Raw genomic sequence first — 25,203 nt, forward strand, 5'->3', positions numbered from 1 at the left:
TAACCTGACACACCCACTTGATGTAGAGCAGCCTGAAGTGCTATTGTGCTTTGTTTCTCCCAGCCAGTAATCATTCACAGTTGCAATCCATTAAAAACAAAAACTGAGGGAGTGCACTAGTTTACATCTGCTACACCGAGCCAAGTATTTGGGATTCAGCAATGCTAATCAGTTAACACCTGAATTGCATCTTCACCATGCTAACAGCCCTGAATGTACACTACAAAAAGGCAATCATGTAGCTAGGGAAAATGAAGGTGAGGAGACTTGTTTATGCGGAGAATACAGAAAAGAGACTATTATTATGGGATATATCTGCACAGAGGATTACGGAATTTGAGAAGGTATGCTTGCATTTTGTCAGCAACATACTGCATATGCTGGAATGTAATTAAGAAAAAATCTGTAGCAAAGGCCTTTACATTTTTTTCTGTATGTATTACTTGGAAGTGTACTGATGCCATGGGCATGTTTGACAGGGCATTTCACAGGTATACATTATTGGCAATACCTTAATGGAATGGTCTGTGTTAAATCTGTAAACAAGTTTCAGGGACAGTTCATTTGATACCACGTTTAGCATTTCAAAGATGGTATACTAGCAAAATGTGTAATTTGCATGTTCTTGTTTTGCGGGGGGGGGCAAAGCTGCATTTCTGTTATGGCACAAACAAGGGCATGCTACTATTTGTTACTCTCCCTTTTTGCATCCAGCTTGTTCATATGTCATATCTCCAGACTGTTGATGTTTCTCCAGTGGGTAATAGTGAAAGGCTACCTTTTCTGTTATATCTGGAAACCATTATTTTGTAGTTATGTGATATGTGTATGTATTATCCTTATGTTGTCTTTTAGGACTATGTCACCCAGGTATCTCAATACTCAAAGAACACCCTTCATGGACACTGAAAATCAGATCATTGTTGACACTTTTAGGCAACATAGTGTCTCCCTGCTTGAAAAGGGCAGATTTGGCAGCATATTATTGACAATGTTAATGCCATGGGTGGCCACGGCAGGACATATGAGTAGGTGTGCCATTGGGCACTGACATGATCTTATCTACACAGAAGAGAGCAGCTGCAGTGGGCTGTGATCAGATGGGTACCAGGGGGGCCTGCTACAGAACCACCACTAACACCAAATGAAGAGTTCCTGTCCACTGTCATGGATCCAGACAGCTCCCAAAAGTGCAGAACAGCATGTCCTCGACATTGGTGCTACTGTTTTGGGGACAGCAAGGATGTCCCAGGAAGAGATTCCAGGTAGGCTTTTGTAATTCAGTTGTTGAATACTGTTGCATACTAAGACAAATTAAAGCAATACATTACTTCTGTTTCTCAAGATTTTTTTTTTTGGGGGGGGGGGTTGAAGATTGCTACAGTTAACAACACATTCCGATTGATTATCTTAGGTTGGAGTTGTCATCCAAGTTCATGTTAAAAGTATAGTTAATGGACATATAAAGGGAAAAAAGTATTACTCCCTCTGTTACTGTTAATTGTAATGATGTTGTCCTTACATTTTGCGTAACTTCTTCCAGGACCATCTGGCATGCAGAGGGCACCCTCATCTGCACATGGTAAGCCAAACATTTTTTATGTCAGTACTGATGAGCAATTCAAGGACAAAGAAATATTTTAGTGTGTGATGTTGATGTCAGGATTGTTGTGTAATTGCTGTACTGTCTAACAGTGGTGGCATTGTATTTTGTTAGCATATGTTGGAGTATAGTAGTTTAGGTATTCATTTTTCCTGTGCTCGTTGCTTATTATCACAGGTGATCCTGAAGGTGGAAGTGTGGGACTTCTACCACCGATGTCAGAGTATCAGCAGACTCAAATGATGATGGTGGCCAAACAGAGGCATAGTCAGGGAGTGCAGAGGTTGAATCTGACAAAGAGGTTGACATACAACCATCCACTGAAATTCCATCTGACACAGCCAGTAGGTCTATACCTACCCATTCCACTGAATCCACGGATATTTTACAGGTGGAGGGTGAGACAATTGATCAGGGAAGTGTGGTTACTACAGCTTTAGTGCCTTTTGACTCTGGATGTAGCCAAACTGTGGGTAAGGTGCCACATAGGAGGTTTGTTAGGGGTGCTCAGAGGAGACCTGCTGTCCATCCTCCAGCTGATTTGGGTATATCTTCCTGTTCCATTCATCATATGTTTATGGTCATCATGAAGGCACAGGCACATTCCCATTGGTGCTCCAGAGAAAAACTTAGGGTTGTAGATATGACACAAGCTGGCATGCATGACTGCCTCCGCTGCATTGCCGGTTCAGTGGATCAGATGAATGACACATTGGAATTAGCAGTGTCTGCAGGAAGGGGGATGGCATCTTCATGGGCATAGGTCAGCCACATCATCTGCTCTTAGCCAATGTAGCCAGGCCTGATCAGACCCCCATTGTGACAGATCTTCCACTGCTCCCTCAGTGGATGAGCTGTTCACACCCAGATGTGACAGGACATGGGGGTCATGATCCTGGGCATCCTCATAAGGGGACCTCATCCAGCAGACATAAGTCACATTCAGGTATCAGCAGTGCATCTGATCGTGGGTATGGACATGCCAGTGCAACTAGTGACAGAGCCAGCTCTCATGGTCAAGGACGACAACAATGAACTGCCACCTCTACCATGCATGGCTCACACCTGTCTGACATACCAAGATGTAAAAATGGCAGAGAGCTTTGCTGTGTTCATGCAGACGCTCACACACCAGTTTCACCTGGAGGACCCCTACAAATACACACACAGCAGTTACATGGCTCAGCAGTGTAGCTTAAAACTCATTTTGTCAAACTGGCCATTTGTTGATTTATCCAAATGGCTGCCTGCTTCAGTTTCTTAATCACGCACACTCACTGACCTTTTGTGTCAGCTGAGGCTTCATGTAAACCACCCCCAACACCCTGTGCAAATGATAACTGTGCCATATCCCTGTTTTGTGTCTTTTGGATTCAGGGATACATAAACTTTGTGTCTGATGCTCAGGGTGCATAGAGGTCTTAGTGTTAAGTATATCTGCATTTGTGATGTTGAACTGGTAATTGTACCTTTGACTTATATTAGTCTTAGAAAGTTAGATAGTTGATAGCATCAAAACTTTCCATCCTTGTTTTTAATGAACTTGTGAGGGTTGTGAAGTCTGAAACTGAAATATGTATCATTACTTACTAAATTCTCTCATTAACGATTTTCCAGTACAAAGATATGGTGCTAAACTGAAGGCATGTAGTGACCATCACTACTTTTGAGAGGTATGACTGTGTTAATCTTTGATGTCTGAGGCCTACTACTTAATAATGGACACATATAAGTCAAAGTCTCTGCTGTCACATGTTAAGGTAATTTCTGTAGAAATCACCCATCTTTTACTTATTTACACTACCAAATAACAAAATTCAGGGATAGACCAGCTATTTATATTATTACACCATACACTCCAGGTTCAACACTTAACCTTGTAAAGCAAGCAGCTGCAACACTTTTAGTTCAGGGTTGACTCTGAAGCAAGCAGTACACAGCCAATAAACGGGGAGGTAAAGGCTGTGAGAGTTGCCTGGCATCAATGTTACTATATGTGCAGATGAGGAAGGTTTTAGGCCCTTAAGTGGTGAGTGTGCTACGTGTTGTCTCAGCTAATACAAGGGCATGCTTAAGTCTGCCTACAACCACAGCAGCTGGTGGTTCCCCCTCTGACTCCTCATCTGCAATGTGTCTGTGGTGGCCTTGGTATTGATGGTGGGATGTGTGCTCCTTCCTCTTGCTAATCCTGCTGGAGCTGTTTTCTCAGGATGATGTTGTGTAGCATGGCACATACTATGAAGTTTTCAGTACAAGTCCATGGATTGTACTGAATGGCTCTCCCAGCTGTATCTAGGCACCAGAACTGTGATTTCAGCAGCCCAAACACATACACCCTCTATGATATTTCTGGTCTGAGCATGTGCCTCATTATGGTGTTCTTCAGTAGATGCATGTGCATTTCTGATAGGTGTCATCAGCCACAATTTCAGTGCATAACCTGCATCCCCCAGTAAATGCCCCTGTGGGATATCACCTCTAACAAATATCTGATAAAGTTGGGAGGTATGCAAGATATGGGAGTCCTGGTAACTGCTGCCAGAATTACCAGTACACATGTTCACGATGTTTCCCTTGGCATTGCCCATGACTTGGCAGTTAATAGAGTGAAAGCCCTTTTTGTTAACGTAAAGCCTTCCCTGTTGCCTGGGTGGTGCTTTAATTTCTATATGTGTGCAATCTATGGCACCCAGTACTTCAGGGTAGTGTGCTACAGGATAGAACTCCTGCAAAATAATGGCCCTATTCTCAGGAGTATGGGGAAAATATCTGTGCTCACTGGCTTGTTGAAGCATAGCATTCAAGAATTGGTGGATGATCCTGGATGCTGATGCCTGTGTCACCCCCAGCATGTCTCCTGTTGCTCTCTGAAAGGTACCTGTAACTAAGAAAAGTGCTACACATACCTTTGTCTCCATTGGGATGGGTTCCCCTCAGTTTGCCCTTGCTCTGCATTGAGGACAACAGACGCTGCAGTGTTCCTGTAGTGTGTCTCTATCCACCCTGTAGTGATCTACAATTTCCATATCATGTACGTTGTGATACATTACCTGGGTTTGAAAACTCTTCTCCTTCTTGGCCTTGATCTCTTAGCAGCAGCAGCATCATAGACTTCAGCCTGTTTCACATACACATGAATTAAAGCAACAGCAGCCCCCAAAATTATTTCTGTGTAGACTCCTTTCCATGGATGTATTCCAAATGGTTTTGGAATTTATTTATTTATTTATTTTATTTTATATTATATTTGTTGACCATCTAACTAGATATATGTCCATTTTCATTAGAGGCCCGAGGGGAAAAGCTCCACATAAAAACAAAACAAAAACAAACAGAACATTGGAACTTCAGTTACAGTTCAGTTGTCAGACAAAACACTTGTTTACATGGTAACTTAGCAATCATGATAGATAAAAAAAAATTTCATGAATTTGCAGGAAAAAATACCACTGAGTCTACACAGTTGCTTTATAACTTTTTGAATAGTTCTTACATCTTGGATTGGTTGATTAGCATACAGTTCAGCTGCTTATGCTGTAATTTGCATGTTACGGTGTTTGGCTTGTTTGGGTGGCTGTTTGCGGCTCTACATGCCATGTAGAGCCACTTACAAATCCTGTGATGTGCACATGGTAGAAATGGACCATGTATGCATTATTGAATCTGGCTGAATGAATTTGACACATTTATTGAATGTTTGATCATACAATTATGCATATCACATTCTTGTAGTGTTTTAACCAGACATGCACATATGGAATACACATTGACTTGAGGAAGCTTGTCTGTGTTTAACAAATTATAGCAGTGGTTTTGCATGATACATTATTATGGTGTGAGATAATAAAACGTATTGCAATTATACAATGATTTAATTTCGATGATGAAGTAAAAACTACTCATATTTATGGTTTGCAAATGTGCACTGCCTGCAAACTTATTTCCAAAAGAAATGGATCAGTTTCAATATACAAAAAAAGCATTATTCTCATCTTCTGTTGATCTGAAAACATAAATAAAACTTTCATTATGACTCAGGGGAGTTTCAAACATTAAAATGTATTATTGTTAATAAGATATAGGATAGTGATTGCATTTTGAATTAAACATGAAAATGATTGTGGGAGAAAGTGTGGAAAACACCATACAGTTCTTAAAAAGAATGATGCAATTTAGAAGTTGATTTCAGTCCTGAAATGAAGAGACATAGGAATGTTTGTCTTATCACTGTTTATAGCAGCCTGTTGTAGTTGTTTGCATCAGCCAAGTATAACCTTCTTTGTTCGTTAATAAAACAAGGTATGTTCAGAATTGAGTTTTAGCATACTACAAAGAATATTACACACACAGTTTCTGTCTTATGTTTTTACTCTGCTGTGTATGACAAAATTCTAGTTTAATATATGAAAGATTACTGTATACTACTTATGTTCCAGCTGTACACCTATGCTAAAAGAGGACTTAAAACAGACTGGGACTGAATATCCACCTTGGCCCTATTTTATGTGAACCTGTGACTAAAACCTCAGTTTCAGAGGTGAATGGCTTTGTTAAATCAATGATTGTACACCATTGCAATATTGATGGATATTTGGCCTGAAGTGGTCAAGCCTAATATTTACCCCAGGTGTTTCTTTTAAGTCCTCATCTAGCATAGGTGCACAACTGGAACATAAGTTGGTTAGTAATGACAGATGTGATCATATGTCCAAAGGAGGTGCTTGCAACTTCTGTATATTAATATATGATGGTCCAAATGTGGCCATCCAGCAGTGTCGTAGGGTTCTACCCTGCCCTACAACTTTAACTGCAGCACTTTTGGTGTCACCTACACAGCTACATGCAATTTCTGCCCAGCATATTATGTCAGGAAGAGACAACTTAAAATTAAGAAAAGAATACAGGAGCAACATGACTGCATCAAGTCTAAGGATATGAAGAAATACTTTCTTGAACATTCTTTTGTTTGTGACAATTTTAAGAAGTTTTCTTTTTTTTAGTTTCAATAATGTTCCACCTGATATGGTGAGGGGGAACTGGGAAACAGACCTGTTATGCAAAGAATTGCATTGACAGATTTTGCTGAATGAGATGTTACACCTGGGTTGAATGATTAGATTTCCATTGCAGTTGTCCACAGTAAACAATGTAACAGGTTGACCTAATGGGTGACAGCTCCCTTCATAAGTTTGGTTTAGTAGGGGATGTTTTTATTCTGAAGAAGTTCATAATCCTATGAACAAAGGCACTCAATAAATTGAGGTCCTCAATTCTGTGGTGGTTCTGTGTCATTTGTTGATTACTTATCATCATTTTGGTGCACTTACTGCATCCACAATGTACACTTTAGAGTTATTTGCTGGATTTTACTTGGGGTTGTGGTATGTCATAATAAGATCTGATCTTGACACAGACAATGAGAATGCATGTAATGTGATTAATTCCACTTACAGTAGTGTTACTTTAATAAATATCCCTGATGGAGTGGTATAATTGTGTTTCCATAGTTGTCTAAGTATTTTAATAGTGGCAACTCAAAGGGTAATAATTGTGTTGTTGATGCATGGCCTTGTACCTTAGTTGGACCAGGTCCTACTTCCTGCGGTCTTAATAATGGTATATTGGATTTGCATGATACCTACTGCACATTTAGGTTCTTCCAGTTGGTGCACTGAGCTACTGGATTATTAGTTACAAGGACTAAATTTTACCAGTGATTTTCAATCAAGAAATTTGACAGCAAATAATTTGCTTGATGCTATGACAGCAGACTGACTCATTAAGCAAGAAATTGACTAAGATTAAAAACTTGCAACTTGATCATTTTTTTTACAGCTAGTGTGAAATAAGAGACTATGTCAAAGTGGCTCAGGTTCAACAAGTTCACTGATGGGGTTTCACAAGATGTATTACTGTTCAAGGAACATGTTAAATTCTTCCAAATGACCAGCATGTAGTATTTGAATACCTTTATCAAACATAATTCTGTTTTAACAGATAAACTTATTATGGAGAGTAAAGAGATGGATCTTAATATTAAGGTGGATCTGTTATTTCATGCCAAGAAGGAGAAGAAATTACTTAGAGACAGTGAAAACCATAGACAAAATAAAGTATATGTCACTAGCCATGGTGTACAGCACCTCAGTAATAATCGCATTGATAAACTCAGTACTATATCGGCTATAGGTGTGCAAAATGATACTGAGTCCTCTTTTCTATTGGAGACAGCCCCCAACATGTTTGGCTCACACAGCAAACCAGTCCAACAACAACAATCATCAATCACATGGGGGCTATTGGAACAACAGAAAGACAGGCCGCAAACAGATTCAATCAAGTTAACTGTGCTGACTTTCATATATTCAGCTTCAGAGACTTTTGCATTCACCCCTGTCATGTACAATTGCTTTAATGGTGTTTTACTTTCTTTCCATTCAGACTTTTCAATTATGTGGATACAGTTCTAGAATTAAAATTGTTTTTAAGAAAGATCAACCTAGCCATTCCTTGTTCCACAGTGATGAGGAATATCCTACTGGACAAGACATAACTAGGAAATCCATACAGAACCCTCCCCTTCACCCTAATTGGTTTAATATGGAAAGGTGGGTATCAAGGAGATCAGGAGTGCCTCCTTGAACACTCCAAGTGTGAAATGTTACAGTCTATCCCCCCAAGAATTTCAGGTGCTAAGGGAATTATTTCCAAGCAAAGACATATGGATTGTGAAGCCTGACAAGAGAGATGTTATCATACTGATAAACGCAACAGACTAAATTGATAGAATATTTTCCATGATAACAGATCATGAAGTACATGGAGTGGCTTCATTCAGTGAAGTCAATCAATATTATCAACTGATCAGTATGACTGTCTCTGATCTCTTTCATGAAGGATACATCCCCCAGGAATTTAAATTATTTTACGGTCCCGTAACCTCATGCAGCTATCATCTTTAGTATACCAAAGATGCATAAATGTGTGACTAATTCACCAATGAGACCAATCATTTCTGCCAATGGATCTATAACACATCCCTTGGATAAATATGTAGACAGTAAGATGAAACCATTACTGTGTAGGTTTCAAAGTGTTCTTAGGGACTTATATGAGTTTTTGGATGAATTCTATTCTTTAACATTTGATTCAGTGGTTACTCTGGTCACCTTTGATATCAAGATTATATTTACTGTAATTTTCCAAGGATGTTGGCTTGGATTGGATCAGAGATTTCATCACAGATAACACTGGGCTTTATCAGAAGAAGTCAACAATGTCTGTTTATTCATGGACCTGTTTCTACACAACAATTTTTTGCAAGCAGAGTTCTGGGGTATCTGTGAGGGTGGCATAAACTCCCATATTTGTAAATCTGGTCTTATATTACTGGGAAAAGCAGTACATTTATAGGAGCAAGTTTTTTCCATTTCTTAAAGTTTATTATCTTCTCTTGCATGATATTTTCATCCTTTGACATGGCATAAGTGATATCTTGGAAGAATTTTTTGCATTTATCAGGACAACTACCACATAAATAGAAGGAGACACAGGACAAGGAATGATTGTAAGTATTAGTAAAGCAGTCAATACAGGCCAATATGATATAAATAGAAGGAGTCAAGGGACAAGGAAACAGTGTAAGTATTAGTAAAGCAGTCAATACTGGACAATATGAATAGAAGAGACAAAGTGGATGGGATCAAGATCACTCTCAAGCAAAAAATGTTAAGTGCAGAAGGAAAAAAAAGAAATAAAGGAAAGAAGGCAATTGAGGATTGGGAAGACAGTGGTAAAGGTGCTACAAAAGGAAGTCAGAAGATATGAAAGCATAAGGGAAGTATTTGAGATCAGAGATAAAGCAACAAGAATGAATTAAGAGAGTAAAACTATTATACAGCAAGAAATCCAGTAGTAGTACAGGAAGGCCTATCGGTAGATTGTGGGTGTGTATAATGGAAAGAGTTAGCCAAGAAATAGTGGAAGAAGCATGCAAAGGGGGAAGTACAGAGGATATGGTGGGGGGGGGAGATTGAGAATACTTGTTAGATGAGCTCATTGAGGAAAGCATCAATGGATAGTATAAGGAGATTTACAAACAAGAAGAAGGGACAGAAATCTCCAATTAGAACTGGGTAACGGATGTAGAGGGATGTATAAAGAAGGATGGACAAAGAGACAAGTTGAATGCAGACATGACAAGGGATGAGATAAAACAAGACATATACAAGATGAAGGAGAAGATGGCTGGAGAGCTTGGTGGACTCTCCTAGAATTCTACAAGTGGGGAAGAGAGGAGAGAAATATAAGGTCCTAGAAAAGAAATATAAGATTCAGGTAAAATATGTAAATGCTTGCAGAGGAGCAGGATAACCATCATGCCTAAAAGAGAGGAAAAAGGGAAGAAGTAGGACCTTATAGCCCTATCTCTTTGATTAATGTAGATGGCAATATGTTAGCAAATGTACTGGCAGGAAGACCGGATGATGTCTTGCGAAAAATAATACAAGCCGTGCAAAATGGCTTTGTGAACAGAAGGAAGGCAGAAAGAATACTGTGACCTGATGCAATTTATGCACAGGGTGGAACAAAAGCAGGAAGAAAATGGTAATGTTGCGTTCTTGATCTGGAGAAGGTCTTTGATATGCTTAGGTGTAAATTCCCAATGAAAATACTGCAGCAAAGGCAGGTAAGTGAAAAGTTAATTTGTTTACATACAGGACATACAAAGACCCAGATAATGAAATACTGATAAATGGAGATGTATCAGAGAATCACAACCAGTTGGCACAATGGCTAAGTTCTTCACCTCCCATCTACAAAGTTCAGTCCTGACCTCTATCCAATCCCTATTTGGAGTTTGCAATTTCCACCTGTGTGTCTGTGGCAGTCCTCCTCCCTCTGAAAAAACATGCTGAGTGTTTCCATCTCAAACTCACCCAGGAATGGAGCTGTGAGCAGAAGTAAAGACTCTAGATGGTGCCCTATAGGGGAAATAGTTGTATGAGATTATGGAATGAATGTGCAGAGATGACAGAATGTTATAAAGACTAGACAGAATAGTGGTGAAACTTTAAAGTGATATACAAACAATGCTATGTGACATGAGAGAAAGAAAAATATATGGGGACAATAGAGAAGAATGATGAAAATTTTTTTTATCAAGGAACAATAATTTTATGAATTGAATAAGAAGACAATAGAGCATTTACTCTATAAACAAATATTTCTGCAAGGAAAAAAGAAGAAATAGCACATATTTAAGTAAAATAATTGAAGAGAATAACAGTGAAAGATGCACAGGTACAGTACATAATATACTGGATGACATTATGAATATAGTAAAAGAACATATTTTTAACATTATTTAAAGAAAATAAGTTAATGACATGGAGGGATGCAAAGTAAGTGCATTGTCTTATAAGGATAATAAGGATTTAAAAAAGGAAATAAAAATAGATGAATTAGAGCAGGTGTTAAAAGTAATGAATTTAAATTCTGCTGCAGGACCTGATAGAACAGAATATAAATGTATATAAATCTGATTTTAGAGCAAAAATGGTTTGTAAGAGATTAAATGACTGGTTAAAGATTTATGTATAAAGAGTTATGTATGGGGTGTTATTAGGTTTATATGGAAAAAGATAAGAAAAGAGAGATACAGAATTGGAGACTTATTGAACTAAATAATACAGATTATAAGATTTTTATAAACATTATAAAAAAAAGAACAGAAGAGAAAGTAGGTAAAGTTGTAAATGAAAATATATTTAGTGTTAAAGGTAAAAACATTCAAGATTATTAATAATTAGGGAATTAGTGGAAGGTATATTATTGAGAAATGTTATGGCAAAAGTGATGGTTGAAGATTTAAGTAAAGCCTTTGATTTGATTTATCATTCAATATTATGGGACATATTTGAAGTATACAATATAAGTAAGAAGACTAAAAATGTTTGTAAGTCTGCTTAGAAGTTCAGTTTAGTGAAGGTTATGGTAAATGAATGGGTAAGTAAAGATATGCAGTTTGCAAAGGGTATTAGACAAGGGTGTCAAATCAGTGGAATATTATTTGTTCTTGTAATGAATATAATATCAATGTATGCAAATATAGAAATGGATGAAATGAGTTATCTTTCAAATGAAGGGATAAATGCCTATTTTTATTAAGTTATGTTGATGATATTATCATTATTACTAAAAATGAAGTAAACATGAAAGCAGTTATAAAACAAATGCAGGAAATCATTCAGGTTGTAGGGTTTGTATTAAAGAAAAACCTCAATGTTTAGGAATTTGTGGGATTGGTGGAATTAAATTTAATATAGAAAAAATTAAGATCCTTGGAATATATTTTGGAAAAGTAGAAATTATAGATTCTATTTGGAAAGAGAAAGTAGAGGAAATGAAACATATGTGTGGGTTTGGAAGTATTTTAGGCTTTCCTTTAAAAAGAAAGTTTGTTTAATTTATTCTATACTGTTAGCCAAGATTACTTATTTAACCATTGCTTTTAGTTTCCATTCAGCTTTGAGAAAGAAATTTATAAATGCCTGTTTTTGCTCTAATACTGCACTTTTAATTTGCATTTGCATTCCACTGTCTGTCTGAATTGTCTGAACTATTTTTTGGTCACATTTTACTGCACACTGTATTAGTTCAGATGTAGCACTGCCCAGTTCCAAGTTTGCAATTTCTGAGTCTGTTTTGTAACGTCTGAGCATTAACTACAAGCTACCTTTGTAGGTGAAAGCCCATCTGCACCCTTGTGTGAGGAGAGTGCTGTCTGAGTCCCATCAAATAGAGTGTGACTGGGCTAGAGTTGAGAGAGAGAGCATTCTTTGAGTTAAAAAGGGTATTTTCTTGTTTTATTTAAGCCCCACGCTTGCACTTCTTTGCATGTAGCACTCCATTGTATATTGCCACATAGTGGTTACCATTGGTGGTTACACATGCAAACATTTTGTTTGTTAAATTTTCCCATAGCACTTTGCTTGTGGTCCTCCAGATGTTTCTTATGGCCCTGCTCTACTGTCAGGTGGAACACTAAGCCTAGCCTCAGAGATACCAACACACCTCTCACCCACTAGCCACTCCTAAGTGTGACCTCTTTTCCTGATCATATAAATTTACCTATCACTATGGACAGATAATTTCCCACAGTTTATCCAGCCAACTTAGTCAACATGTGCATCCTGAGGCAGTGTAGAAACTGTCTCATGTTCATCGACAACCCTCTACTCCTAGTACACACAAACACAATGTGTAAGAGATGCAACTTTATTAAGAACCTTGAATCCATGCTTTCTCACACATCAGTCAGTACATATGACAATTAGCAGGTTATCAGCATGGACACCTCACCTCCTACTCCACCCAAACCCACATCATACATACCTACATATGTGGAGGTCCTCACCAGAAACATAGCTAAACACCAGAGACCTCCTAAACATAAACACAAGCACACTACGTATACTTCTTCTGCAGTACTCATTACACATAACAGCTCATGAACCAGTGTCTCACTGGTGAAACCCTTTAGACAAACTACAAAATCAAACATATTAGTCATAGGTGATTTTATCATGAGACACACTGATATCCCTCTCACCAAGCTGAATAAGGAAAAGGTCAGGGTCAGCTGTCTGTCAGGTCCCAGGGTACACCATATCACAAATGCATTCAAGTCTTTCAACAACAGGTACCGTTATGACACTATCATAGTCCATGTTGGTGTGAATGACTTGAGATGTACCTCTCCGGACTATATGAAGAGAGACATGACTGATCTCTCGGACTATGTGTCTCAGGCAGGTTTATCTTCACCTAGGATGATGCCTCGATACAAACAGAAAATGATTGACTTCAATAATTGCCATAGCTTCTGGTGTCATTCTAAGGGGATCAACTATCTGTCAGCCTGGGATAACATGATCAACAGACCTTGATGCTTTGCCAGAGATGGTCTTCATCTGTCACCTTGGGATTTCGGCTACTGGCTAAGACACTTGCCAGCCCCATAGTGCCTTTTTCAGGCAATGTCTCAAGAACAAAGTTCCCATTGTAAAAAAACTCCATCTAAAAACAACCTTAAGGTTATGCTGCTAAATGCTAGAAGACTCAGCACAAAACTGCACTCACTGGAAGCTGTCCTCACCTTGGAAGACACAGACATTTAAGCAGTCATGGAAACCTGGGAAAAGGCTGTGGACAGCACCCCAGCCATACTAGGTTACACCTCCTTCCACATGCTGAGACCTCAAACTAAAGGTGTGAAAACTAAAGGAGGTGGTGTATCATCAATATTCATTAAAAATAAATACACCTCCAGATTGGTTAAACAGTATGACTCCCTGGAGACACTTCAAGTGCAATTAATTGTTGGTAGGACACCTATTCAAGTCATTGCCAGCTACAGGACCCACCCATGAATCAGGACACCCATTCTGCCTATTTGGATCTACCTGAGTCTATCAAGATAAATTCAAACACCATTGTTTTGGGTGACTTCAACTACCCATCCATTGACTGGGTAAATTACTTGTGCTCAAACCCATTTGCCCAAAGGTACATCGATTTCATTAACTCCAGTGCCCTGGACCAACTGGTTGACACCCCACAAGGGGTGCCAACATCCTGGATCTGGTGCTCACCAATATGGGGACCATTGTAGCACCCCCATTGTGAGGTCTTCCCTGGTGAGGTCTGACCACAAATCAGTCTCATTCGAAGTAACTATATTACCTAACCCCATGCCAGCAGCAACTAAACTAAAAAACTTCTCCAAAGCAGATTATAACTTCTTATTGGATGGTATAACTAGCTTCATTGCACCTCCTCCCTCAGGTGGAACTGGCAACTATGCCAAGCTCTACCCCAAAGCTTTATACAAGCACCTGTATAACTGCATTGACTCAGCCATACCCGATAGGACCAAAATAATCTCCTCAAGGAAGAGCAAATGTGCCTGGTGGACAACTGCCATTAACAGGCTTTACAATAAGGGGAAGAAATTGATGTCTAAGAGAAGAGGTAGCGAGCTCTCCTAAACAGGCAACACTCCCTTCTCAGCTTAAACAAGCAAATAAGACTTCTTGTGAAGTCCTCCAAAGCAAGCTACGAGTCCAAATTAGCTTCCTCAACAATGGACAATCACAAGGCATTCTATAGTCACATCTGTAACCTAAAAGGAAAGGCCCAGATTTGTACAGAACTGGTAGTTAATGATACCACATATATTGAGCCTTTAGACATAGCAAACCTGTAGGGTTCATTTTATAACATTAGATGGGTCACTAACTGGCTCAATGATAGAACTCATATAGCCAAAATAGGGGACTCCACCTCCAACAGCAGACCTGTAACCAGTGGTGTTCCACAGGGATCAGTCCTCAGACCTCTACTGTTTGGAATCTATTTCTCTGAAGTACAAGCAAAAACTAATGGTCTGTGGCTAACAAAGTTTGCTGATGACTGTAAACTGAGAATGGTCATATAATCTCCAAATGATGTCAACATCCTACAAGAGGATCTTGCACTAACAAATTATCGGTGCCAAATCATGACATTAAACTCAATGCAAAAAAATATATTATCATTCCTTTCAGTAAAAGCGGTGTTCCTGCTAAATACTGCATCGATAGCAACACCTTAAGTATGCTCAGTGGTGAGAGACCTAGACACACAGATTGATAGCAAACTTACCTTTGACCACCATGTCTCCACAGTGGTAATAATGGCATTCTACATTGCTCATCTCATATATAAGGGCATTGCCTCCAGAAAAAAAGAAGTTATTACCTCCCTTTGCTATTCCTTCATCAGGCCAATAATTAAGTACAGTGCCCCTTTTGGTATATACCTTTCTAAGCACCTGCAGCAATTGGAGAAACCACAAAGTTTCCTCACAAGGAAAATTCAAGGTTTTCACCATCTGTCATATGGGACCATCTGAAATCATGTCACTTTATTCTGTTTCATACAGAATACTCAGAGGTGATCTCTGCCTTGCATATAAGGCAATCTCTGACCCTGCATTATTGGAAATGCTTCATATCTGAAAGTCAAATAGTACATGGATTACTTGCTCTAAAGACCTTAACCTGGTATTTGACAGTAATAAAACCTGCTGGAGGGACAGAGTTGTCCCTCAGAGGTTACCACACCTTTGGGACAGACCTCCATTCCATGTCAAACAGAGCACCTCATTGGCCCTCTTCAAATGTAATCTGGACGATTGGATGGGTGACCGTAAATTCACCACTGGGGGTTCCATCTTTATCTCTCTTGGACAGTAGCAATAGGTGCTGATCATGGAAATAAGGGTAAGAACTTGACTAGGCTTGTAAGGGTCCTAGGGCCATTAGCCTAGTGACTTCCTATGATCCTATAATATTTTCATTAATTTGGAGATCGATAATGAACCATGTGAAAAGACGGGTTCTATATGTGAATAAAGAAAAAGGAGGTTTGGGACAAATAAATCCTATAGTGTATATGGCATTATTAAACTTATATAGAGTAATGAATGTTTAAATGAAAATTAAGCTTCTTTATTAACAAAAAATATTAAGTTTGAAATAAAAAGTGGAATGGATGACTTTTTTTCTGTACAAAAAAAGGTTTTGTTGCAATAAAGACTTGGAGAAGTATCAGGATAAAATTATCTTGTGGAAAATAAATGTGAAAGAAATTAAAAATGAAAGAAAAGAGTGGCATAATAAGATGGAAAATTATTGTAGGATATATTCTTTGGAGGAATTAAATATAGAGAAAAGAAATGCTATCACTGCAAGAATGGAAAGATGTAAGAAAATAATGAGTGTTAAGATTTTTTGTGGAGGTTGACTATAAGAAACTACCAGTAAAGGCAAATATGCCTTATAAAAGTATGAAAGATACAGTTTGTTTACATTGTGGTGATTTTGAAACGTGAACATGTTTTCCTAGACTGTACAAAATCTACAATTTATGAAAAAAGATTACAGAGAAGAATTATGTGGAAGGAGTTAAAGATGTAAGAAATCTAAATGTGGATATGATAGAACTGGGTATTATAGAAACAAAAGGAAAAAAGAAGTTGAAAGAATTTATTAAAATATTTTGCATATTATGGTTAATGTGGAATCAGAGAGTTAAAGACATCATGTTTAATGAAAAATGGGACTTGGTAATGATATGGAAATTGGTGTGGGGATCCAAAAAGCAATAATTAAGTGTTTTATATATATATATGTATATATATATATATATATATATATATATATATATATATATATATATGGTTCTAGGACATAAGATCGACAACTAAGAACATCGACACCGACTTCACCGACACTAAAACGCCGACGCTGAAAAGACCGACAAGACGAAACGCGGATATCTAACAGGTAAGCTGACCAAACCTACACCACACAGGCACACCAACAACCTAATACCTACACTACACCTTACACACAACTATCTATGCACTAACCCCAACCCTAACCCTAACCCTAAGGTCCCTCACTATTGCACACGTACCTTACCCGCTCCCTAACCCTAACTCACTTAATCCGCCCCTAACCCTCAACTCCCTCGCTATCGCACACTTTCCTTACCCGCTCCCTAACCCTAACTCACTTAAACCTCCCCTAACCCTCAACTCCCTCGCTATCGCACACTTTCCTTACCCGCTCCCTAACCCTAACTCACTTAATCCGCCCCTAACCCTCAACTCCCTCGCTATCGCATACTTTCCTTACCCACTCCCAACCCTAAGTCCCTCACCGTCGCTCCACTTACCTGTTAGATATCCGCGTTTCGTCTTGTCGGTCATTTCAGCGTCTGCGTTTTCGTGTCGGTGAAGTCGGTGTCGATGTTCTTCGTTGTCGATCTTATGTCCTAGACCCATATATATATATATATATATATATATATATATATAAAATAAGATATCCTGCACTGGCTATCATGTCACTACCCCCAAGAAACCCTACTACTTGAAGACTTTAACATAGACTGGGGCACCTGTTCCTCAGAATCCCCAACCACCCATATTAACCTGCATGCATTTACACAAATCATATCCACCCCTACCAGGATAGGTAAACCCAAGCAAAAAGAAAGCATACATGACTGGGTACTCATAAATAGTCACCCCCAACTGTACACCATTGGTACCCTCCCTGATGGCCTAAACGATCACCTTCTCACATATGTAATTAAGCACAAAACCATTAATTCCCAACAACCCTTACTCAGAAAGAAACAATATAAACTTTGACCCTGCCAAATTCCAACAAGAACTAAACTCATGTAATTGGTCGATTCTAAAACACCTCCCCTTAGAGGAAGCAGTAGCATACTTTAACAACAAATTCCTTGAGATCCTTGATTTGCATGCACCTATTAGTTCAAACAGAACAAAGGCAAAAACTGCGCCATGGCTTTCTAAATAGTCTAAACTCAAAATTACCCTTAGAAACAAAGCATGGGCTTTATGGCATTCTTCTAAAGACCCCCAAGATCACATTAAATACAGGCAATCCAGGAACGAAACTAAAACATCCATTTTACAAGACAAAAAACAATACTACTGTAATTTACAGACAGTAAATCAAAATAACCCTCAGAAGTTTTGGGCAGGTTTAAATAATCTACTACATCCTGGACAAACTTCATCCCCAATCCCTGCTGCTACTATTGATAAAACCCCTGAAGATGTTTGACAGTTTTAACCGATTCTTTACTGAGACAATTCAAGCCCTAGCTAGCCAACTACCTCCTAGCTCCCCTGGTCCTGAAAGTAGCACCCCTAGAAACCTACTCGCATTCAGCTTCCAACCAGTCGCCACTTCATTTATCCGTACCTTGATCAAAAAATTAAAACCCACTACACTTTCTGCTGATCAACTCCCTGCCGAGTGCCTACAAAAATCAGCTGATGCTATTGCTTACCTCGTCTCAATACTAATCAATCGACCCATAGTAGAAGCTAAAATTCCCACCATCTGGAAAATATCCTATGTAATCCCACTTCACAAAGGAGGCAGCTCTACTGAATTCCCCAATTATAGGCCAATAGCTGTAACCTCTCCACTTGCAAAGATTATGGAAAAATGTATTCGTAGACAACTCATGCACCACCTAATCCAGAATCACCTTATGGCAGACACTCAGCATGGCTTCCGTCCTCATCACAGCACTACTTCAGCCCTCCTAGCCTTTACCAACACCATAAACCATAATGGCAACAATAATTATATATCCTCAGCCCTCTTCTTGGATCTTTCCAAGGCATTCGATATGGTTGATCATCAACTTTTAATCCACACCCTGCAAACATTCTGTCTAGATACTAGAGCCCTTCAATGGTTTCAATCCTACCTGAATGGTCGACAGCAGGCTGTCCTCTGGCAGAACAAGCTCTCTAACCTTCTACCTAAAACACTTGGAGTACCACAAGGCTCTATACTAGGGTCCTTGCTGTTCTCCATCTTCATTAACGACCTTTATACTGTCATCCCAAAAGTCAGCTGTATCCAATATGCTGATGACTCTACTCTGATTTGCTCGGCCTTACTTCCAATAGAGTTATGGTCCACTACCCAGACCACCTTTAATACAATAGAAAACTGGCTTTCTGAACGTCGTCTGATCCTAAATCCCAAAAAAACGAAAATGCTGTTATTTTCACCAACACGTAGGTCTACCGCTTTCACCTTTACCATGAATTCAAATGATGGCACAATAATCTTCCCTGACCCCTCTACAAAACTATTAGTTGTCATCATAGATAATAATCTAAAATTTGACCTACATGTTAACCAGACTATCAAAACCATCAATAAAAAACTAGGGTCACTTTACAGAATAAAAGCCTTCCTAACCCCTCCAGCTAAAATTGCCATAGCTTGCTCTCACCTTCTTTCAACCCTTCTGTATGCATCCCCTCTACTCTCAAATTTAAACAAGACTGTCCTTAACAAACTCTCAACTTGCTACAACCAAATTGCCAGGTTTGCCACTGGGCTGCCATTTAGGACACATCATTGCATCAATCTAAACCAGCTTGGGTGGCTTGAACTACCCAGCCTAATCCAGTATAACCAACTGATTATGGCCTATAAAATCCTCTATAATCCAGACAATACTCCTGCACTTAAAAATATTATCACCCCCTATAACAATCCTAGACCGCTTCAATCCTCTAACAAACTATTAATTCAGACTAGCAAAATTAATAACACAGCCAGTGACTCTCTCTTTGCAAACTCTGTAAGTAGATCCTGGAACTTTCTTCCAGCTGATATTACCTTACTTTCCACCTTAGGTCAATTTAAAACTAGACTCAAACAACATTTGTCACTTAACTGGCTATGTCACTGTATCAAGCCTGGCTAACTCTCTCTAGAATGTGTAAAAATCTGTTAACCATCTTACTGTGTAATTTAATTTAATCCTGATTTACACTCGGGAGTAACTCTAACCTGTGGAACTTGTTTAACTTGCTTACTTATGTAATCTCTGTAAATAATCTGTTTGTAATATGTAATGCTGGTATTATGTAATGCTGTATATGCTTACCCTTGGAACTTTTCTCCCCGGGCCTCCACTGAAACTGGACATGTATCCAGTCAGACTATCCCTGTCAACAAATGTAAAATAAATAAAATAAGAAAAAAAAAAAATATATATATATATATATATATATATATATATATATATATATATATATATATATATATATACAGATATATATATATATATATATATATATATATATATAGGTTCAGAGGATGATACTAGGCTATTGGCCCATAGGCCCTTATAAGCCTAGCCAAGAATTTCGCCCATATTCCCTCAAAGTCAGCACCTGTTTCCCCTGCCCAGCAGGGACACAGGTGCGATTCCAGGGGTATATTTTCTGTTTCTCATCTAGTCATCTAGGCTCCTCTTAAAGAGGGCTAGAGAGATACTCTGCTTCACACGGAGAGGGAGTCTATTCCACAGACAGGGGAGTCTTTGGGACACAAATCTATCCCACCAACAACTTCTATTAATGTCACAGACCAGGTTAAGGCCTTGCATGTGGGTTGTGTGAGAGGAGTTTGTCTTACAGATATACAGCAACTCTATCAAGGCTGGGTCTGAAATGGCCTTGTATGCCAGACACAGGTCACATCTGAGCAGTAATATATAAAAGAGATGTAAAAAGAGGATGTGATAAATGATTTTTAAACATTGTACATATTGTAAATAAAGAAAAAAATGTGTATACAGTGGATATAAAAAGTGTACACATCCCCGTTAAAATGCCAGGTTTTTGTGATATAAAAAAAATGAGACCGCAATATGTAATTTCAAAACTTTTCCCACCCTTAATGTGACATATAACTTGTACAATTCAATTGAAAAACAAATCTGTTAGGGGAAAAAATATAAAAAATAAATAAATAAAAAAACATGCAATAAGCTAGTTGCATAAGTGTGCACACCCTTAAACTAATACTTTGTTGAAGCACCTTTTGATTTAATTACAGCATTCAGTCTTCTTGGGTAGGAGTCTATCAGCATGGCACATCTTGACTTGACAATATTTGCCCACTCTTCGTTGTAAAAGTGCTCCAAATCTATCAGATTGTGAGGGCATATCTTGTGCACAGCCCTCTTCAGGTCACTCCACAGATTTTCTATTGGAGTTAGTTCTGGGCTCTGGCTGAGCCATGCCAAAACTTTCATTTTCTTCTGATGTAGCTATTCTTTTGTTGATTTGGATGTATGCTTGGGGTCATTGTCATGCTTAAAGGTGAAATTCCTCTTAATCTTCAGCTTTCTAGCAGACACCTGAAGGTTTTGGGCAAAAGTGACTGGTATTTGGAACTGTTCATAATTCCCACCACTTTGATTAAAGCCCCAGTTCCAGCTGAAGAAAAGCAACCCAAAGCATGATACTGCCACCACCATGCTTCACCATGGGGATAGTGTTCTTTTGATGATGTGAAGTGTTGTTTTTGTGCCAAACATATCTTTTGGAATTGTGGCCAAACAGTTCAACCTTAGTCTCATCAGACCGTAACACATTTTCCCACGTTTTGGGGAGGCCTGATGTATTGTTTTGCAAATTTTAGCTGGGCCTGGATGTTTTTCTGTGTAAGAAAGGCTTCCGTCTTCCAACCCTACCCCATAGCCCAGACATATGGAGAATACAGAAGATTGTTGTCACATGTAGTACAAAATCAGTACTTGCCAGAAATTGCTGCAGCTCCTTCAGTGTTGCTGTAGGTCTCTTGGCAGCCTCCCTGACCAGTTTTCATCTTGTATTTTCATCAGTTTTGGAGAGTTGTCCAGTTCTTTGAAACATCACTGTTGTCCCATATTTTCTACACTTTTTGATGACTGTTTTCACTGTGTTAAATGGTGTATCCAGTGCTGTGGAAATTTTTTTGTACCCTTGTCCTGACTGATACCTTTCAACAATGAGATCCCTTTGATGCTTTGTAAGCTCTCCGCAAACCATGACTTTTGCTGTAGCAGGCAACTGAGTAAATGTCAGGAAAATCCTACTAGGACAGCTGAACTTTATTTGGTTAATCAGAGTCTCTTTAATTGATGGTAGGTGTGTACCCAAGAAGACTGAATGCTGTAATTAAATCAAAAGGTGCTTCAATGAAGTATTAGTTTAAGGGTGTGCAAACTTATGCAACAAGCTTATTGTAGTTTTTTTTTATTTTTTTATATTTTTCCCCTAACAGATTTGTTTGTTTTTCAATTGAATTGTACAGGTTATAGGTCGTATTAAAAATAGGAAAAGTTTTGAAATGATTTATTGTGGTCTATTTTTTTATATCACAATATGTGGCATTTTAACAGGGGTGTGTGCACTTTTTATATCCACTGTATATAATGTAAATGAGTAAGAACGTAACTAACTATGTGCTTGTAAATAACTGTGCGTTCAAATAAAGGACCCTCAACTCTTTTTGCTAGCTGAGGTCAATGTAAAAAAATCTCGCAGCACTTACCATTAATGCAGACAGATGGAGCTTCGGTTTAACATCTTATCCAAAGGATGACACACTCAGGATTGCAACACATACCAATGTCAGATGGTGTTCCTATCAAAAAATTGAATAAGCTGGAGATCAAACGGCTTTAACATCGGAAATGCTGGTTGTCTATGTTTTCTTTGTGAGATTGCGGTACAGTGAAGATTCAAAAAATTTACCTTTCCTCACTGTAGTGCGATCCCGGAGTTGGTATATATAATTAGTGTGGGTTGTGGGGGGTGCAGCCCCCCACAAGAGCAATTTAGAGGTATGACATTTTTGATTTTTAAGCCGTTCGCTCTCTGGTCTTTTCGCTCGTAATATAGACCCATCAGACGCAGTGTGCTCATCTGTAGTTACAACATCAACTGTAACTGTAAATGGTATTTTGTTCCTATGGTATGGCCATCCACCTCAAACAGGATGAATGCAGCCACTAAGATACAGTCCACCCAACTTGGAGTACCTGGTGTGCCTTCAGTGACAGTTTATGTACAACATCTCAATCATCTGTATCTGTATCAGTTTATTTCATATTCCTTCTTGATTAACTCAGAGGCACTGCATCTGCCTAAACAGTTTGACCACTGCATATGCTATTAGCTTAAATCTCATCAGTTAAAACAGAAGTCAATGACACTGTAATAAAATATCATCCAAGTCTGTGCTATCAAGCATATGAATTTGTGGCTTATGATCTATAGGTATCTTGAAGCTTTTCAGCTCAGAAAGATACTTCTCAGATTTTTCACATGTTCTAACATGTTTTGAACATACTTTTTTAATGTTAGCTTTTCAAGTTTCTCCCACTCAGTGCTATAAAGAATTGACTCTTGTCTAGGAGCCAACCAGCACAAGTTCAGTTAGCAACCCAGGCACTGAAGAAGCTACCAAAGGAGAGAAGCAGAAAGGAAATGCCTGTTTACCACTCTGCATGGAGTAGGGATTTAAAACTGCATGCCACAGGCAGTGTTGCAGCTAGGGGGGATCATGAGGGGCGGTCCACCCTGGGTGGCACTTTTGAGACTGTCAACTTTAATATTTTGAATTAAAATTAAAAAAAAATGTTTAAGGGCGTTCTTCTTTAAGAACAGTCCAGTAGCGTCACATTTGTGCATGTGTTTTTCTTCCTTCTGTCCATGCACAATTTTAAAATACAGCTTTGCCTGTAAGGAGAGTTTTCTAATTGCTGCTTACATTTGTTTTGCTGGTTCCTGCCCGAATGTTGTTTGGGTATTGCCAGATTTAATTTTGTTGCTCTTCAAGTAAGGAGATTTTCTAATTGCTGCTGCCCAATTTGCTGCTTACATTTGCTTTAAATTCTGCTGCTGGTCCTGTTCTTACTACTGCCTGCCTCTATTCAAGTAAGTGGAGTTTTCTGTTATTACTTCTGCCATGGCCGTGTATGTATGGAGAGTTTTCAGGTTCTGTTCCTACTGCTGTCATGTGTGTGTCTGTGTGTGTCTGTGTGTGTCTGTGTGTGTCCGTGTGTGTCTGTGTGTGTCTGTGTGTCTGTGTGTTAAATGCCCCAGTTAGGTATACCTGCTGGTTAATGTTACTCAGTCTCAAACCCTGTACCTTAGGTACAAGAAACAATCATACTACCACTTGCGAATCAAGTTCTCAACTGTCCAGATTTTCACAGAATGTCTGCCATGTTTGGTGCATACTTTTGGTCTGTTACTCTAAAAATTTGGGGTTTTCTGGCAAATCACTGAGAACTGAATTCACTAAATTATGATAGCCATTTAAGCTTCAGTCCTCCTATTTGTCAGGAAACGCATGATAACACAAAACACTTTGTTCTCACAACTTTCTAAGACTATACAAACAATGTTTAAAATGTGTCCCTGGTTTTGGGCATCCCCCACCCCACCCCCACCAAATACATTATGGCTTTTTCCAGATTTCATGTGCTGCAAATATGAGAGATTCAGTTGAGTGTCAAGTGGATTTTACAAGGAGGTGAGAGTTTCAGGGGAAGAGAAGTGTATTGCTGTGTATACTAAGTCTGTTTGTATTGTTAGTAGCACAACAGGTAGTATACTTCCTTTTGACACAGAAGGCTGTGGGTTCTACTCCCATGGTATGTAGATGGATTGCTGATACTGTACTTTTAAGGAAGTAGATGCTGTAGCCCTGTGAATGTCCTCCTTTGGAGGAGATACCTAGTAACTATGAACCTGTTATCAGTTTGCCATCCATGCCCTATTGCAATATTACTAACTTATCATTTTTTAAATGTAACATAGGCAATTTATTCTTCAAGGGCAACAGGTACTTTATTTGTAGATGAAACAATGATATAAAAAGTTGCTTGCTTGCAGCAACCTCTTCATTAGTTACAGATCTCTTTAATGTGGAATTATTTAGATGACTTTTACTTCTGCTGAGATTGCATATTTACTGACATTGGTGGATTGTAATGGCGGAACTTTGAGTAGACTTTTATGATGGAAATGTTCTGAACTGGGCAGTTTTGTCATTATTGGCTCATACATTTTGTTTCATTGCTTAATGGAAAAATGTTCAAAATAAAGTTAAAACATGCTCTAACAAGTGTTCTGC

Source organism: Protopterus annectens, chromosome 1.part1, assembly GCF_019279795.1.
Source record: "Protopterus annectens isolate FY-2018-M chromosome 1.part1, PAN1.0, whole genome shotgun sequence".
NCBI lineage: Eukaryota > Metazoa > Chordata > Ceratodontiformes > Protopteridae > Protopterus > Protopterus annectens.